An 18852-nucleotide genomic window follows, 5' to 3' on the forward strand; every position below is an offset into this window, starting at 1 on the left:
AACAGAAAGTAAATCTTGTAATCAGGCTTTGTTTTATTATTTGTGGTGTTTACACATAACACCCCCCCTGGTTTCAGTCTGATTTTGTGGCTAATTAACCATTCAGCCTGAACAACTGTAAGGAGTTAAATCAAAAGATATCCCAAGATCAATTCACACACACAGACACACTCACTCACAAACACACACAGACACACTCACTCACAAACACACACAGACACACTCACTCACAAACTCACTCACAAACACACACACACTCACTCACACACACACACACAGACACACTCACTCACAAACTCACTCACAAACACACACACACACACACACACACACACACACACACTCACTCACACACACTCACAGGCACACTCACTCACACACATATACAGACACACTCACTCACACACACACACACACAGACACATTCACACACACAGACACACTCACTCACAAACACACACACACACACTCACTCACAAACACACACACATACACTCACTCACACACACACAGACACACTCACTCACACACATATACAGACACACTCACTGACACACACACACAGACACATTCACACACACAGACACACTCACCCACACACTCACACACACAGACACACACACACACTGACTCACACAGACACACTCACTCACACAAACAACACATTCACACACAAAGGCACACACACACACACACACACTCACACAGACACGCTCACTCACATTCAGACAGACACACACACATATTCACACACATACACACTCACACAGCCACACACACTCACATACACACACACACACACAGATTCACACACACACACACACACACACACACACACACACACACAGATAGGCACATTCACATACAGACAGACACATTCGCACATATTCACACACATACACACTCACACACACACTCATACACACAGGCACACACACTCACTCACACAGACAGACACACACACTCACACAGACACACTCACACACACACAGACAGACACACACACTCACACAGACACATTCACGCATTCACACAGACATACACTCACACACTTACAGAGACACATGCTCACACACTTACAGACTCACATATACTCACATTGACTCACACACACACACACAAACATACGCATTCAGGCACACACACGGACATATGCTCATACACATGGACACACATAGATACACACAGACACACACACAAGCACACACACACTCACAAACATTCACATAAATATACAATCATATACACTCACACAGTCTGACACACACAGATACAAACATGCATATAAACATGCAGACTATAAAATAATGAGGGATATAGATCAGCTAGTCACATCTTTTCCCAAAGCTAGAGGTATTTAAAACGAGAGGGCATAGGTTTAAGGTGAGAGAGGAGAGATACAAAAGGGTCCAGAGGGGCAATTTTTTCACACAGATGGTGGTGAGTGTCTGCAAAAAGCTGCCAGAGGTCGTGGTAGAAGGGGGTACAAATTTGTCTTTTAAAAAGCATTTAGACAGTTACATGGGTAGGATGGGTATAGAGAGATGTGGGCCCAGTGCGGGCAACTGGGGCTAACTTAGTGGTTAAAAAAAGAGTGGCAGGGGCAAGTTAGCCAAAAGGCCTGTTTCCATGTTGTAAACCTCTGTGGCTGAATGACACACACACACACACACACACACACACACACTCACTGACATGCATACACACACACATCCATACATATACAGACACACCGAGACACATAATCCTGGACAAACATGCATACACTCAAAAGGGACTTGGCTCCCTTCAGTTGATCGAAACAGAAGGTGGCAGTGTTGAGACTGAAGGAGTCAACATCCCTCCCTGTTCTTTGCAACCATTTTTCCCAAGGCTTTCCACTCAGCAGTCCGGCTGAATCAGACTGGAGTCTCATTGTTATAATCTTGTTGGCAAGTGGGACTACGTACGCAATGCATGCAGCAGGTTGGGTTAAGAAGGTGAGCGTCTACACCAGCGGTGGGAAACCTCCGGTTTGGGGGCCACACGCGGCCCAGCTGGGTTCTGAGTGTGACCCATGAGACATTTTGGTGAGAACTCTCCCATCCCACCCACTGCGGGAATCGTAGTGTGCAGGGGGTGGGCAAGTTCATTGACCTTGTGCGGGATTCTCCGGTTTTGGGGCGTGTGTGGCCGGAGAATCCTATCCTTTAATGATCGATGCCCCAGAGCAGGGTTCCAACATTCTGTCTACACGCTTTATTTCCTCCTGATACAACTGAAATGATTCGCAGGTAAAGCAAGGGTGAGTGAAGTGAGGTGTGTGCTGATCGCTCACAACATTGACTGTGAGAGCCGTGCTGTGTCACTCTGTGTCCAGAGTGTAAATATTTCTTTTGTTTTTATCACTTGAAGTTGATGAGAGTTTTATTAATATATGAATGATTTAGCATTTTCTATAACGCATAATGAAATATTTGGTGCCACACAGATCTTATTGAATGGTGGGGCAGGCTCGAAGGGCTAGATGGCCTACTCCTGCTCCTATTTCTTATGTTCTTATGTTCTTATTAAATGTATTTAATCTTCGTCATGAGATCATGGTGAGTGAACAAGCCCGATTTCAATCTTGTGGCCCACTGAGATGAAGGAGGTCCACCCATCCAGCCCACCCACTAGCCATCACTGAAATTTAATGTGTGTGCTGTATAATGCTTACCAGTAAAACAATACAGTCTTAAAGTATGACATAACATGCGTGTACTTTAACATTCCATTTCACATCATCATGCATCATCATACATGGTTCAGCATCATTCTATTTGATGGCTATTGCGTTTTCGAGGGCTTCCTCTGGCTGCTGTTTCTTATTCTTTCAGAATGTCTTTACCAAATCCTCTAAGGTTTCTTGACAGGAGACCCTTTTAACAAGCCTAAACCTCCATTGGCATTCACTCTGCACATTCCCCTAAGGTGCCCATCAGGGTTTTTGTGTTGTCTGATTCACGAGTGTCACAGAGACTCCAGTGAGTCAAAAACTAGACACAAACATCAGTCGTGGATCACACAAACAGTGAATGCAACCAAAACGCCAGCCAGGCTTTGAAAAATTACCTTCAATAGTTTATGATTTAAAGAGAGGACAATGGCAAAGACTGATGGTTCACAGAGAGAGCTCCTTGGGGTCATCAAAGTGCAGTCATGCCTCCAGCGTTACAAGTTTGTGCTCAGTGACTGAATGAGTCATTTTTCACAAACTGTGAAACCCCGAGATCTATCTAGTATTTCACCGTTGGTCAGAAATGATGTGATGGATTATTTGTCAATAAAAGCATAACACGTTCATCTGAACATCCCCATTTATCTTAATTAAGTTAATTCCTCTGTGAGAGTGGGAGAGGAACATTGACAGATGTACAAGGTGCTGATACACTCCTATCAGTATAATTCAAGCATTCTTCCCCTTATATAACATACCCTCACTACAAGGTTGTGAGGGTATAAGTGTTTAATAACTAGTGTTATTGAATAAATAGTTATTTGATAAATAGTGTTTAATAACTACATTCTCCACTCTCTCCTTTCCTTCTCTATGAATGGTATGCTTGGGGTGCGCACATCTAGAGAATCCCACCCCTTACGTCACAGTAGGGAGCATCCCTGCCTTTGAGTCAGAAACTTTGGGTTTGAGTTTGCCCCCCAGGACTTGACGGCCAAGGAAGCTGCCTTGATAACACGGCCATATGAGCCGAAAGTCAGCCTGCAAACTCCTTACAACGCACGCCAACAATAGGCGGCACAGCAGGAGAGATTTCTGGTCAGCCATGATACAGAAACAAGGTTGGGGCCTCTCCCATCATGCTCCATCGATCGAAGCCTCCAACCTTGCCCGCGGCTGGGATTCTCCGGCCCCACCGAATTCTCCATTCTCGCTGGACGGGAACGGACGGGATCGGAGAATCGGGGCAACTCAGTGGCACAGTAACCAGCACTGATGCCTCACAGCCAGGGACCCAGGTTCAATTCCGGCCTTGGGCGATTGTCTGTGTGGAGTTTGCACATTCTTCCCGTGTCTGTGTGGGTTTCCTCCAGGTGCTCCAATCTCCTCCCACACCCCAAAGGTGTGTAGGTTAGGTTGATTCACCATGCTAAATTGCCTCTAAGTATCCCAGGCTGGGGGATTAGTGGGGTAAATACGAGAAGTTACAGGGCCAGGGTCTGGGAGGGATGCTCTGTTGGAGAGCCAGTGCAGACTTGATGGGCCAAATGGCCCCTGTCTGCATTGTAGGGATTCTATGAAACTGGGCCCATAAGAACAGAGTACAACATGCATTTAAAAAGTGCATGTTACCACAGCAACTCAGGGCCCCCTGAGAGAACTGTAACATATCACCAGGTTAGATTTATTTTTAAAATGGTACATCTCAGATACAAAACAACTTCAAGCATGGGCAAATGAAAGCCATTCACTCAATGCAGGCGCAGTGGGGGCGTGATTCCAAGCGGCAGCCTAAAGCCTGCAAGTGTTTGTCTAAACTGTACCATCCCCGCACCCAACAATTAAACTCATTGACCTGTCAACCATGAGGGCTCTCCTCCACCTGTTAGCAGCAGAATTGTGCATATCATGGTGTAGCGATGTAGATTATTCCGGGTTAGTAGGAGCACCCATGGAAACCTCCAACCTTGCCCGCGGCTGGGATTCTCCGGCCCCACCGAATTCTCCATTCTCGCTGGACAGGGACGGACGGGATCGGAGAATCGGGGCAGCTCAGTGGCACAGTAACCAACACTGATGCCTCACAGCCAGGGACCCGGGTTCAATTCTGGCCTTGGGTGATTGTCTGTGTGGAGTTTGCACATTCTTCCCGTATCTGTGTGGGTTTCCTCCCGGTGCTCAGGTTTCCTCCCACACTCCAAAGGTGTGTAGGTTAGGTTTAGGTGAGTGTGCTTTGAAAGGGAGGTTAAAAAGCTCCGACTGTAACCATTCCGGGTCATTAGAGTCATAGCGCGGGATTTTACAGCCTCGCTCGGGCGAGTCCGGAAATTCCCGCCCGAGGGATTTCCATTATCGGACCCTCGCCCGCACCAATTCTGTGGCTGGCGAGGTGGTAAACTTTCAGCCATGGCGTCACGGGGTGGAATTTTACCATCCTGTCCGCCATGGGAATCGTAGCGGGCAGGACACGAACCAGGCAAAGTGTGGAATTTTCTGACCTCAGGGTGAGTGTGGCTGGAAAATCCCGCTCATTGAGCAATACAGTACAGAAACAGGCCCTTCGGCCCAGCTGGTCGGTGCTCTCCCAGCGAATCCCAATTGCCGCCATTAGATGAATGGAGTTAAAGAAACCAGCAAACCGCTGCGCCTGCAGCCTTCGCCTGCCCCCCGCACCCCCCCACCCATATCCCCTAACCCCCTCCCATCCCCTCTCCCCCCCACAACATTGGCAGTGAGAAATTTTAACTCAATGACCTATGGAGATGTGTAGAAGTGGCTGATAGCAGGCAGGGGAGAGTGTTAGGCAGTGTCGTAACAGGGAAGTTGGGGGTTAGGGGTCATAAAGTCTGCGGCCTTGTGTGGCACTCCTGTTCCCACTGGCTCTGTTGAAGAAGTGTACCCTGACTGGGTTCCCTCTCACTGCATTCGCCTGCAGAGAAAGTCACAAATTGTTTCCATGCTCGAGCCAGAACTGTAGCGAGGGCTTAATGATATCCTGTCGCAGGGACTGGTGGCCAAGGAAGGTGTGCTTCTAAGCTGAGAGTTGTAAGAATGGGACAAGTTCTTGGTCAGACACACAGTGGTAAGAACGACGACGATCTCTTCAGATTTAAAGAAGCATCCACCAGTCTCAGGTGCCCCCTCCTGAGAATAGCCAATGAAAATGGAAAATGGCGGCATCAACACCGCAGGTAAGTCACTATCCAATATTACCCCTCACACACTTGTTTAACTAAGGGGTATAGGTGCGCGAAAGATTTATAATCACTCCCTAATTGTAATTAAACAAAGACTTCTCAGCGGTTAGCACTGCTGTCTCACAGCGCCAGGGACCCAGGTTCGATTCCAGCCTTGGGTGACTGTATGGAGTTCTCTCCGTGTCTGCGTGGGTTTCCTCCGAGTGATCCGGTTTCCTTCCACAACCCAAAGATATGCAGGTTAGGTGGAATGGCCATGCTGAATTCACTTTAGTGTCAGGGAGATTACGAGGGTAAATACGTGGGGCTACAGGGATTGGGCCTGGTAATGGGATTGTGGTTGGTGCAGGTCTGATGGGCCGAATGGCCTCTTTCTGTACTGTAGAAAATCGATGATTTTATGATTCTAAATGGCCCTGGCTGGGGAATGTGTGATTTTTTTTTGATGTTCTATGATTTTGGGTGCAGCCTTTGTCATGAAAGCAAGTGCAACATCTCTTATCCTTCCATCAGCAAGATCCCATTGATTGGAATGGAGGATTAATAGACTGCTTTTGGTTTGGCATTCATGGTTGAGGTGGGGGGATAATTGGCCGGAATATTCAAAGGACTGTCTACTCTTCCTTGAACCATGCCATTGGAGCATGTACCTCTACGCAAACAGGCAGATGAGAGCTCCATTTAAGGCTGGAATTCTCCGACCACGCCCGTGGCTGGGATTTTCCAGTCCCGCCGCAGTGAATGGAGATTTGGCTAAGCGCCAAGTTCTCGCTGGCAGCGGTGGCAGGGTATGCGAGTCCGGAGAATCCAAGCCTAAGTCTCAGGAAGAGGGGCACGTCTGACAGCGACCCATTCCCTCAGTGCGGCACTGAGATATCGGCTCTCGGGCCGAATGGCCTAATTCTGCTGCTATATCTTACGGTCTTATGATCACGGTGGAACCTGGATCCACAAGTTTCTGGCTCAGGGGCCAGAGTGCCACCAAATGAGTCAAGTGATCCAAGGCTAACAATCGAGGTAACTTTGTGAAAAATTCCTTTTTCTTTCAGAATAACCATTTGGCGGAAAGTTTAAAGTCATCAATTATTCTCGGCACTCTGCTATCAATAATGAAGCTTTTCTCTCGTCACTGTCATGGGTTGTTGCATCAATTTCCAAAGAGAAAAATCAGAAATAAAGCATGTTGGGTGTGCCCCCACCAGCAAACTGAAGCAGGCCGCTGGTTACAGAACCAATACCTAATCACTTCTTTTTATCTACAATGTACACCGTCTAAAAGTTAAAGCAAACTCCTACAGTGAGCACAGCTTGAGTTTTATTCCATACAGGCAGACAATCCCTGTAGTCATTGGTTGAGGTTTTTCAACCATTTCCGTTGGTGGAATTGTCTGGCCCTGTCACAGGCGATCTGCAACCACGCACGCCCCCCCCCCCCCCCCTCCATCCCCCGCCCCCCCACCACCACCACCCCCCCCCCAATTTCATGGTGGGTTCCCTGGCAGTGTGACAGGCAAGCCACACAAGACAGTATGGTAAAGGGCAGCGTGGTAGCACGATGGTTAGCACTGCTGCTTATCAGCTCCAGGGACCTGGGTTCGATTCCCGGCTTGGGTCACTGTCTGTGTGGAGTTTGCACATTCTCCTCGTGTCTGCGTGGGTTTCCTCCGGGTGCTCCGGTTTCCTCCCACAGTCCAAAGATGTGCGGGTTAGGTTGATTGGCCGTGCTAAAAAATTGCCCTTATTGTCCTGAGATGGGTAGGTTAGAGGGATTAGTGGATAAATGTGTAGGGATATGGGGGTAGGGCCGGGGTGGGATTGTGGTTGGTGCAGAGTCGATGGGCTGAAGGGCCTCTTTCTGTACTATAGGGTTTCTACTTCTAAGACAACACCGTAGACAGAATCTGTGGATCTGTTGCAAATCTGTGGAATTTCCTGTCCAATGAAGCAGTTGAGGCTACCTTATTGAATGTTTTTAAGGCAAAGGTGGGTAAATTTTTGAACAGTAAAGGAATTAAGGGTTATGGTGAGTGGGTGGGTAAGTGGAGCTGAGCCCATGAAAAGATCAGCCATGATCTTATTGAATGGCGGAGCAGGCTCGAGGGGCCAGATGGCCGACTCCTGCTCCTAGTTCTTATATTCTTATCACAGAATCATAGAATCCATACAGTGCAGAAAGAGGCCATTCAGCCCATCAAGCCTGCACCGACAACAATCCCACCCAGCCCTGCGCCTGTAATGCCACGTATTTACCCTGCAAATCCCACTGGTACTAAAGGGCAATTTAGCACGGCCAATCAATCTAGCCCACACACACATCTTTCAGACTGTGGGAGGAAACCGGAGACCCCAGAGGAAACCCACGCAGACACAGGGAGAACTTGCAAACTCCACACAGACAATCATCTGAGGCTGGAATTGAGTCAGGCCCCTGATGCTGTGAGGCAGCAATACTAACCACTGTGCCACCGTGCTACCCCTAAATAGATACCCTCCAGTCCCATTGGCGGCCAATGGCGTGCCACCTCACCACTGCAAAACATGCTGTGGAGGAGGAGTTGGAGGGTTTTAATTTGATTTGCTTTGATTTGATTTATCATTGTCACATTATTAGTACACAGCGAAAACTTTTGTTTCTTGCGTGCTATATAGTCAAAGCACATCGTTCCATAGAGAAGGAGAGGGGAGGGTGCAGAATGTAGTGTTACAGTCATAGCAAAGATGTAGAGAAAGATCAACTTATTGCGAGGTAGGTTTATTCGAAAGTCTAACAGCAGCAGGGAAGAAGCTGTTCTTGAGTTGGTCGGTAGGTGATCTCAGAATTTTGTATTTTTTTGCCAATGGAAGAAGGTGGAAGAGAGAATGTCCGGGGTGCGTGGGGTCCTTAATTATGCTGGCTGCTTTGCCGAGACAGCGGGAAGTGTAGACAGAGTCAATGGATGGGAGGCTGGTTTGCGTGATGGGGAAGAGTTGGAAAATCCTGCCCGGTTAGTAACATGAGGGGCAACCTTTCTTTAAAAAAAAGCAACAAATTAGAGTAGGCTGCCTGAGAGAACAGTGGAAGTACGGTAAAATTCCAAAGGGAAACTGAATAAAAGCTTGAACAAGATAACGTCTGTCAGTGACACAGAAATAACCAGGGAGCCAAGCTAATTGGATCGCTCCTCTGAAGAGGCAGAAAAGGTGAGATAGGCTGACTGGCGATTCCATCAGTCTCCGAGGCCAGATCATGTTCCTCAGATCTCAGTGAGAGAAAATCGATGGCAACAGTGACGCCAATGTCAAGAAAGATCCGTAGGCGGTTAACCATGACAAGCCAAAAGCCCAATGGGACTGGCGGGGGGGGGGAATGGAAAATTGGAATTGTTCCAGAAGGTTTGAAAGAGAATCTGAGGACTGGGAATGTCTGTCTGATAACCTAGTCAATATTGTGAGCAGGCAAGAGTATACAGTGACGCCTCAGGGAATTGAAGTTACTGATGCTGTCAGCATTGATTAAGTTGCTGTTCTCAGACTTTTTGCACATACTGGGCTACACCGTCCATCCCTGATTTCATAGAATCATAGAATCTACAGAGCTGACAGCAATCCCACCCAGGTCCCATCTCTGTAACCCCACGTATTTACGGCCCTCATCTCCCTGACACTAAGGGGCAATTTAGCATGGTCAATCAACTAATACCATACATCTTTGGACTGTGGGAGGAAATTGGAGCACCCAGACGAAACCCACGCAGACATGGGGAGAACGTGCAGATTCCACACAGACAGTGACCCGAAGCCGGGAATTGAACCTGGGTCCCTGGCGCTGTGAGGCAGCAGTAGGGCGGCACGGTAGCACAGTGGTTAGCACTGCTGCTTCACAGCTCCAGGGACCTGGGTTCGATTCCCGGCTCGGGTCACTGTCTGTGTGGAGTTTGCACGTTCCCCCCGTGTCAGCGTGGGTTTCCTCTGGGTGCTCCGGTTTCCTCCCACACTCCAAAGATGTGTGGGTTAGGTTGATTGGCCATGCTAAAATTGCCCCTTAGTGTATTAGGGTGCTTATGTTAACGGGGTTAGCGGGTAAAATATGTCGGGATATGGGGGTAGGGCCTGGGTGGGATTGGTGCAGACTCAAAGGGCCTCTTTCTGCACTGTAGGGTTCTATGTTTTATGCTAACCACTGTGCCGCCACCAGTTCCCCATTTGACCCTTGGCGCATTGCTGTGCCAATCATAGAGGGAGCTTTCAATGCACCTCTGCGCTACAGCAATTGAACAGCAATCACTTGGAATTGTGATTCAAAGTGCTGGCAAGCGTACATTTCGGCTACGTTGATTGATACCGCAATGGGCCTCGATAAACGTATCCACAGAGTGTGAGTTACTGTAGATTGATTTGCCGCAGTATGTACACAGGAAATAACAATTTCATTTTGAATCTGTGCATGATTCTATCAAGCAGACCTATCGATAAAGCTTAGGGCAAGAACAGTCCGTGGGTTTTACTGCAATTGACGACAGAAGGAAAAAATATTTAAGTGTTTCAAAAACCTGAGTGAACTATGAAACAACTGATTTCAGTCAGTTCTGTTCTTTAGGCACAAGCTGTAACTTGGAAAGTGCAAAGCTGGGAAATGTAAATGTGGCTCTCACAATTTATTTATTAAATCAGATGCTTAGCACTTCAGTTTATGCCCTGAATTTCAATTTTGTTTTACAAAGGGCGTGTAAAGAGGTGGGAGCTTGTTCACATCACTCTCTCAAAGAATACAATGATCTTGATATAGTTGGAAGTGGGAGGGTAGGGGAGTAAGTTAAAATTAAAGTTTATCTGCTCGTCACAAGATTACATTAACACTGCAAAAAGCTACCGTGAAAATCCCCTTGTCATCACACTCCTGTTCGGGCAGACTGAGGGAGAAATTAGCACAGACAATGCACCTAACCAGCACGTTTTTTGGATTGTGGGAAGAAACCCAAGCAGATAGGGAGAGAACGTGCACATAATGACCCAAGCTGGGAATCGAACCCGGGTCCTGGCGCTGTGAGGCAGCAGTGCTAACCACAGAGTAGTGGAAAGAGATAGAGAGAACAGAGAGAAAGTTGGTGAGGGAGGCAGAAGGCAAGGCTTTGGTCAGGAAAACGTCTATGGGGAATTTCCGAGGGAATTTTCATAGTAACTTCATCGCAGTGTTAATGTCAGCCTACATGTAACACGAATAAATAATAATAATAGTCTATGGAATCCCTCACTGGGGAGTCAGCCCAGCCCTCCCGCCTTAACACTCAGCTCCTGTCTGTTTTCCAGCCTTGATTCAAACATAGAATCATAGAGCGGAGTTTTCCTGACCTGCCCACCACGGGAATTATAGTGGGCGGGACAGGACCATGCAAAAGTCTGTTGATCCCAGACCCAATTTTCTGGTCTTGGGGCAAGCGTGGCTGGAATATCCTGTCCAGGGAATCCCTCTACTCCATAATCTATCAAATATTTATCCAACTCCATAGAATCATGGAATCCCTACAGTGCAGAAAGAGGCCATTTGACCCATCAAGTCTGCACTGACAACAATCCCAGCCAGGCCCTATCCCCAATAGCCCACATATTTACCCTGCTAATCCTCCTGACACTAAGGGGAAAATTGACCGTGGCCAATTAACCTATCTGCACATCTTTAGGGTGTGTGAGGAAACCGGAGCACCCAGGAGAAACCCATGTAGACACGGGGAGAATGTGCAGACTCCACACAGACAGTGACCCGAAGCCGGAATTGAACGCGGGTCCCTGGCGCTATGGGGCAGCTGTGCTAATCACTGTGCCACCGTGCTGCTCCAAAACCAATGGAAAACATGGGCAAAAGAGCTGAAATCCAGACATGTGGTGAGAGTGGCTGCTCTTCAGTTCAAAGCAGCATTTGACCAAGCTTAGGATCAAGCAGCCCTAGAAAAACTGGAGTTAATGGAAATCAGGGGGATGTCTCTCCACTGGTGGGAGTCATACCTAGCACAGAGAATGCTGACTGTGACTGTTCAAGGCCATTCATCTCAGTCATAGCGCTCGATGTTTCATAGGTTAGTGTGCCAAGCTCGACCATCTCCAGCTTGGCTTCAGGTCTCTTGGGGAGGCTAGGAGGCAGTAAGGAACCTCTGCTGCATAAGGATAAACCTGGGGATGGTCCAAACCTGAACTAATGTTATTCTAATCAAAGACTCCAATTTTAACCTCTAAATCACTGCTCAATGCATTAATTCCCTCTTTCAGTCTTCTTGTTGGTGTTTAGAAGGATGAGGGGGGATCTTATTGAAACTTACAGGATACTGCGATATCTGAATGGAGTGGATATGGAGAGGATGTTTCCACCAGTAGGAAAAACTAGAACCAGAGGGCATAACCTCAGGCTAAAGGAACGATCCTTTAAAACAGAGATGAGGAGGAATTTTTTCAGCCAGAGAGTGGTGAATCTGTGGAATTCTTTGCCGCAGAAGGCTGTGGAAGCCAGGTCATTGAGTGTCTTTAAGACAGAGACAGATAGGTTCTTGATTAATAAGGGGATCAGGGGTTATGGGGAAAAGGCAGGAGAATGGGGATGAGAAAAATATCAGCCATGATTGAATGACAGGCAAACTCGATAGGCTGAGTGGCCTAATTCAGCTCCTCTGTCTTATGGTCTTATGGATTCTAAAGTGCCCCTTGGTGTCCAAAGGTACATAGATGAGGTGGATTAGCCATTATCAATGTGTGGGGTTATGGAAATACCCAGGGTAAAATGTAATTGCAACACTCTCTTGTTTGTATAAAGGCCTCTCATGATGGACTTTCTTGAGAAATGCCCATTGTCACCTCCTTAAAAAAATGTCATGGAGCTTTATGAGGTGTGACCTCGCCTTCTAAATCTGCGTTGGCTGCTATTAGGTAGTTGATTTTATTTTCACATTGGCAGTCCTCATGTTTATTCCTCAGTGTCAGATCCATGGCTTTGCCAGTTATTTGTTAAACAATAATCACAGAATCCCTGCAGTGCAGAAAGAGGCCATTTGGCCCATCAAGTCCGCACCAAATTTCTGACAAAGTTTCTTCCCCAGGCCCACCCTCCCACCCTATCCCCATAACCCCACACATTGACAATGGCTGATCCACCTAACCTACGCATCTTTGGACACTAAGGGGCAATTTTGAATGGCTAATTCATAAGACTGTAAGATATAGGAGCAGAATTAGGCCACTCGGCCCATCGAGTCTGCTCCACCATTCAATCATGGCTGATATTTTTCTCATCCTCATAACCCCTGATCCCCTTATTAATCGAGAACCTATCAATCTCTGTCTTAAAGACACTCAATGACCTGGCCTCCACAGCCTTCTGCAGCCTGGCTGAAGAAATTCCTCCTCATCTCTGTTTTAAAGGATAAAGCCTGAGGTTGTTCCCTCTGGTTCTACTGTTTCCTATTAGTAGAAACATCCTTTCCATGTCCACTCTAAACAGACCTCACAATATCCTGTAAGTTTCAATAAGATCTCCCTTTATCCTTCTAAACTCCAGTGAGTACAGACCCAGAGTCCTCAACCATTCCTCATACAACAAGCTCTTCATTCCAGGGATCCTCATCTGGACCCTTTTCAAGACCAGCACATCTTTGGACAGTAGGAGAAAATCGGAGCACCCGGAGGAAACCCGTGCAGACACAAGGAGAACGTGCAAACTCCTCACAGACAGTCACCCAAAGCTGGAATTGGACCCAATTCCCTGGCGCTATGAGGTAGCAGTGCTAACCATTGTGCCACCGTGACACCCATAACGGGCGTGAAGTCACCCGGGTTTGTTTATGTGGCACTGCCACCGTGTTAAACGGAATTAATCGAAAAACAAGAGCAGCAGACACATGGGAACATCATTCACTACAAGTTCCCCTCCAAGCTACACACTATGCTGACTCAAGCGACGCACTACAGCTTGGGGCAGCCACTGCAGAGGGACAGTGGGCGATTCATGGTCTAAGACCTTCAGACATAGTGAACCAAGGGGGGGGATTTTACTGAGCTCCCTCGGACTGTATGACTCACGTTAAATGTAGGCAGTAACTATTCCCTGTATCACAATTGTATAGATGCACCTCACATTGCAACTTGCTCTATGTATGCAACTTAAATATCTTTGCACCATTTGAAATGATCATTTTGAAACGTCTGCAATGTTTCTTTGGACATCTCAGAGTCCAACATAATGTGTATTGAGATTCTGAATACTATTATTTTGTGTGATGGCCACTTTGGAATGTTTGCAATGTTCTTTCAGATATTTTACAATATGTAATAGCACAGTGGGTGCACCTACCCCACAGGGACAGCAGCGTTTCAAGAAAGCAGCTCACTACCACCTTCTCAAGGGCAACTAGGCAATAAAAATTCTGGCCAAGTCTGCAATGCCCACAATCCTGTGAAAGGACTATTAAATAGTAATGCTGAACAGATCGAGTATCTATGAGGCACTGTGGGCCATCCGCAGCAGAATTGTTCTCCATAAAAATGAGACCTCAATTCCTCAATCAAACATTATCAAAAGCCAGGGGGTGCCTAAGAATACTGTATCAGTCGAGTGAACTTACAACACAGGACTACCCGCATGCTAAACCGCAGAAGCATATAGATAGTGCGAAGCAACCCCACAAACAACAGATCATATCAAAGCTCTGTAGTCAACCACATTGACACAGCCATGTGGTGGACTCTCAACCACCCTCCAAGACCAACGAGGGACGGGCAATAAATGCTGGCCCAGCCAGTGACCATCCATGTCCCATGAATGAATAAAAAGAAAGTCCTGCTGTATCCAGTGATGAATTGTGGTGGACAATTAGATGACTGATTGGAGGAGAAAGCTTCAAAAACATCCCCAATCTTCAATAATGGGGAACCCAGCAGATCAGTGCAAATGACCAGCCAGACATATCAATCGGATGATTGGATGCAGCCTCTTCCTGAGCTCTCCACCATCAGCTGGTCTTCTGCCAATTCAATTTACTTCACGTTACATCAAGAAATGCTGAACATACTGGATATAACAAAGGCTATTAGCATTGACAACATCCCATCTGTCCAGTTGAAGACTTGTGCTCCAGAATCATGGAATCCCTACAGTACAGAAGGAGGCCATTCAGCTCATCGAGTCTGCATGGAGTCTCCGACAGATCATCCCACCCAGTCCCTCTCTTTATATCCCTATGTATTTACCTCACTAATCCCCCTAATCTATACATTTTGAGACACTAAAGGGCAATTTATCATTGTCTATCCACCTACCTTGAACATCTTTGGAGTGTGGGAGGAAACCAGAGCACCCGGAGGAAACCCACGCAGACATGGGGAGAATGTGCAAACTCTCTACATAGACAATGACTCAAACCGGGAATTGAACCCTCACTCTTGTGCTGTGAGGCAGCAGTGCTAACCACTGTGCCTCCATGCTGCCCACTTAACCTGCACATCTTTGGACATGAACAAAAGAGCTGCATTTTGGAGCTGAGGCAAGACTGACTGCCGTTGACATCAAGGTAGCATTTGACCGAGTGCGGCATCAAGAATTCTGGCCAAAATTGAAGTCAATGGAAATCGGGTGGGATCTCTCCGATGACAATAGTCGTATCCAGCACAAAGGATGATGGTTGAGATTGCCCCAGTGCATTATTCCAGGAGTTTCTCAGCATAATGTCTTTGACCCAACCATCTTAGAATCATAGAACCCTAAGTGCAGAAAGAGGCCCTTCGGCCCATCAAGTCTGCACCAAACACAATCCCACACAAGCCCTACCCCCATATCCCTACATATTATACCCACTAACCCCTCTAACCTATGCATCCCTGGATACTAAGGGGCAATTTCTTAGCATGGCCAATCAACCTAACCCACACATCTTTGGACTGTGGGAGGAAACTGGAGGAAACCCATGCAGACACGAGGAGAATGTGAAAACTCCACACAGACAGTGACCCGAGCCGGGAATCGAACCCAGGACCCTGGAGCTGTGAAGCAGCAGTGCTAACCACTGTGCTACTGTGCCGCCCATCTATAGCCTCTTCATCAATATCTTCCCTATATTGTAAAGTCAGAAGTAGGACTATTTACTGATGATTGCACATTATTTTGTACTATTTGCAACTTTTCAAGTACTGAAGTAATCTGTGCTTGCATGCAGCAAGAGTTGGACAATCAGACTTGGGCTGATAATTGGCAAGTAACATTCATGCCACACAAGTGCCAGGCAGTGACCATCTCCAACAGTAGTCAATCTAACCATTGCCCTTTGCAATTCAACACCATTATCATCACGCATCCCCCAACAATCAACTTCCTGGGGGTCACCATTGACCAGAAACTGGATGAGGTGTAAATACTGTGGCTGCAAGAACAGGTCAGGAAGTTGGAATTCTGCAGTGACTCCACTAAGCCAGCAAGATGCATGTCAGGAGTGGGTTGGACTACTCCCAAGTGCCTAGATGGGTGCAGCTCCAACAACACTCAAGAAGCTCAACATCATCTAAGACAAAGCAACCCACTTGAATGGCATCCCTTTCACTATCTTAAACATTTCACTATTGGTGTCTGGTAGCAACAGTTTCGTTCAGCTCCAAGATGCACTGCAGCAACTCACCAAGACTCCTAAGACAGCACCTTCCAAAGCTACAATCTCTAACACCTAGAGCAATAGGCACAGGAGGTGCATGGGGACATCACCACCTGCAAATTCCCTTCCAAGCAACATACCATCCTGATATCACCTAGAAGAACAAGAGGAGCATGGGGACAGGTTCCTCGCTAAGTGGAAACTGGGTGGGTCCTTCTCTGCCAATGGGTCATAATTCTAGAACCCCCTAACAGTCTTGTGGTTGTACCTACACCACATGCACTGCAGCGGCTCAAGAAGGCAGCTCAGCACCAGCTTCTCAAGGGAAAATTAGGGATGGACAATAAAGACTGGCTTTGCAATCCCGTGGGACTGGACAGGCTAGATGCAGGAAGAATGTTCCCAGTGTTGGGGAAGCGCAGAACTAGGGGTAACGGTGTTAGAATAAGGGTAAGCCATTCAGGTCTGAGATGAGGAAGAACTTATTTGCTCAGAGGGGTACGAACTGGTGGAATTCTCTGCCACAGAAAGCTGTTGGGGCCAGGTTGTTGGATATGTTCAAGATGGAGCTGAAAGTGGCCCTTTTGGCTAAAGGGGTTTGGAAAGAAAGCAGGAGTGGGATTCTGAAAGTACATCAACCATGATCATATTGAATGGTGGTGCAGGCTCGAAGGGCCAAATCGCCTTATCCTGCACCTATTTTCTATATTTCTATAGGTGAATAAAAACAGAGACAACCCAGTTATCATCACATTTCCATCTGTCCATCTTTGCTATTTGCAAATTGGCTGTTGTATTTTCTACATTACAACAGTGACTACATTCCAAAACTTCACAGCTTCTAAATACTTCATTGCCATGGGAAATCTGAGGATTGTGCTGAGCACTATATAAATTCAAGTTATTTCATTCCATCTGTTGTAGTTCCGATATTTACAAAGTTTATTTATTAGTGTCACGAACATTAACACTGCAATGAAGTTACTGTGAAAACCCCCTAGTCACCACACTCCGATGCCTGTTCGGGTACACTGAGGGAGAATTTAGCATGGCCAATGCACCTAGCCTTTCGGACTGTGGGAGGAAGCCAGAGCACCTGGAGGAAACCCACGCAGACACGGAGAGAATGTGCCGATTGCCAGCTAGGCAAACTGGCAATCACCCAGATCTGGGTCATGTTAACAACTTCAGCTGGAGAAGCGACTGAAGTCATACAGTTGGTCACATCTTCATGGGCCATCTCCAGAGGACAGAAAATCAGCCAGGGTTGCCACTTTTGCATTTAAGAAGATGAGGAGAATTTTTTTCTCGCAAAGGTTCTTAATCATTCCCCATACACGTACATCATTAGTAACAAAAAGATACCAGAGATAGTGAATGTCTCCTGCGTGAAATCATTCAATCTAAATTAAAAATACTGACATTTACCTGTAAGTATCTTCCAACTCAAATATAAAACAGAGCTGCAGCAAATTCTTGTGACGTGCACTAAAAGCTGGTAACTAAATAACCTGAGCTTTAATCAATAATGAGACATCCAGACGAAAACCAAACAAAGATTTTTCTGATTCCCCGTTCCAGAGTAATCTTCGAGGTTTGGGAATTGTTTTTGGCAGGTGTCTTCCTTCTGATTCTCCAAAAAAAAATTCTCCTTTCCTCCTGTGTCCCAACCCAAAGTACCCCAGGAAAGCAGGGCCACATGTTCAACTCACCAAGTTCGCACGCACACTTACTGCAAGAATAATGGTACTTTTACACTTTGCAGAAAAGATTCACTAGGATGCTTCTGGGATTTGATGGTTTAAGTTATAAGGAGAGGATGGATAGACTGGGACTTTTTTTTAAGTGAGACTTAGGGATGATCTTATAAAGATCTATAAAATAATGAGGGGCATAGATCATCTGGATAGTCAACATCATTTCCCAAAGGGAGTCTAAAACTAGAGGGCATAGGTTTAAGGTGGGAGGAAAGAGACACAAAAGGATCCAGAGGGGCACTTCTTTCACACAAACGGTGGTGAGTGTCTGGAACGAGCTGCCAGAGATAGGAGTAGAGATGGGTACAATTTTGTCTCTTAAAAAGTGTTTAGGCAGTTACATGGGTAAAATGAGTATAGAGGGATACTGGCCAAATATGGGCAATTGGGATTGGCTTAGTGGCTAAAACAAAAGGGCGGCATGGACAAGTTGGGCAGAAGGGCTTGTTTCTATGCCATAAACCTTTATGACCCTATGCCTTAAGGAGATAGGTACATGGGGGAGAGGCTGAGTAAAAGGAAATGTTAATGTGGTCAGATGTAATAAGGTAGATGAGGCTTTTATGGTAGGTAGACACTATGACCACAAACCTGCCAGCTAT

General features: G+C 46.7%; 1 protein-coding gene across 3 annotated transcripts in view; it reads right to left on the reverse strand.

Moving 5' to 3' along the window:
* Window positions 1-18852, reverse strand: part of kcnt1b (potassium sodium-activated channel subfamily T member 1b) — a 443838-nt gene that overhangs the window by 196619 nt on the left and 228367 nt on the right. The window lies entirely within an intron of this gene.

This window comes from Carcharhinus amblyrhynchos, chromosome 25 (genome assembly GCF_965287045.1).
Source record: "Carcharhinus amblyrhynchos chromosome 25, sCarAmb.v2.hapA, whole genome shotgun sequence".
Lineage (NCBI taxonomy): Eukaryota > Metazoa > Chordata > Chondrichthyes > Carcharhiniformes > Carcharhinidae > Carcharhinus > Carcharhinus amblyrhynchos.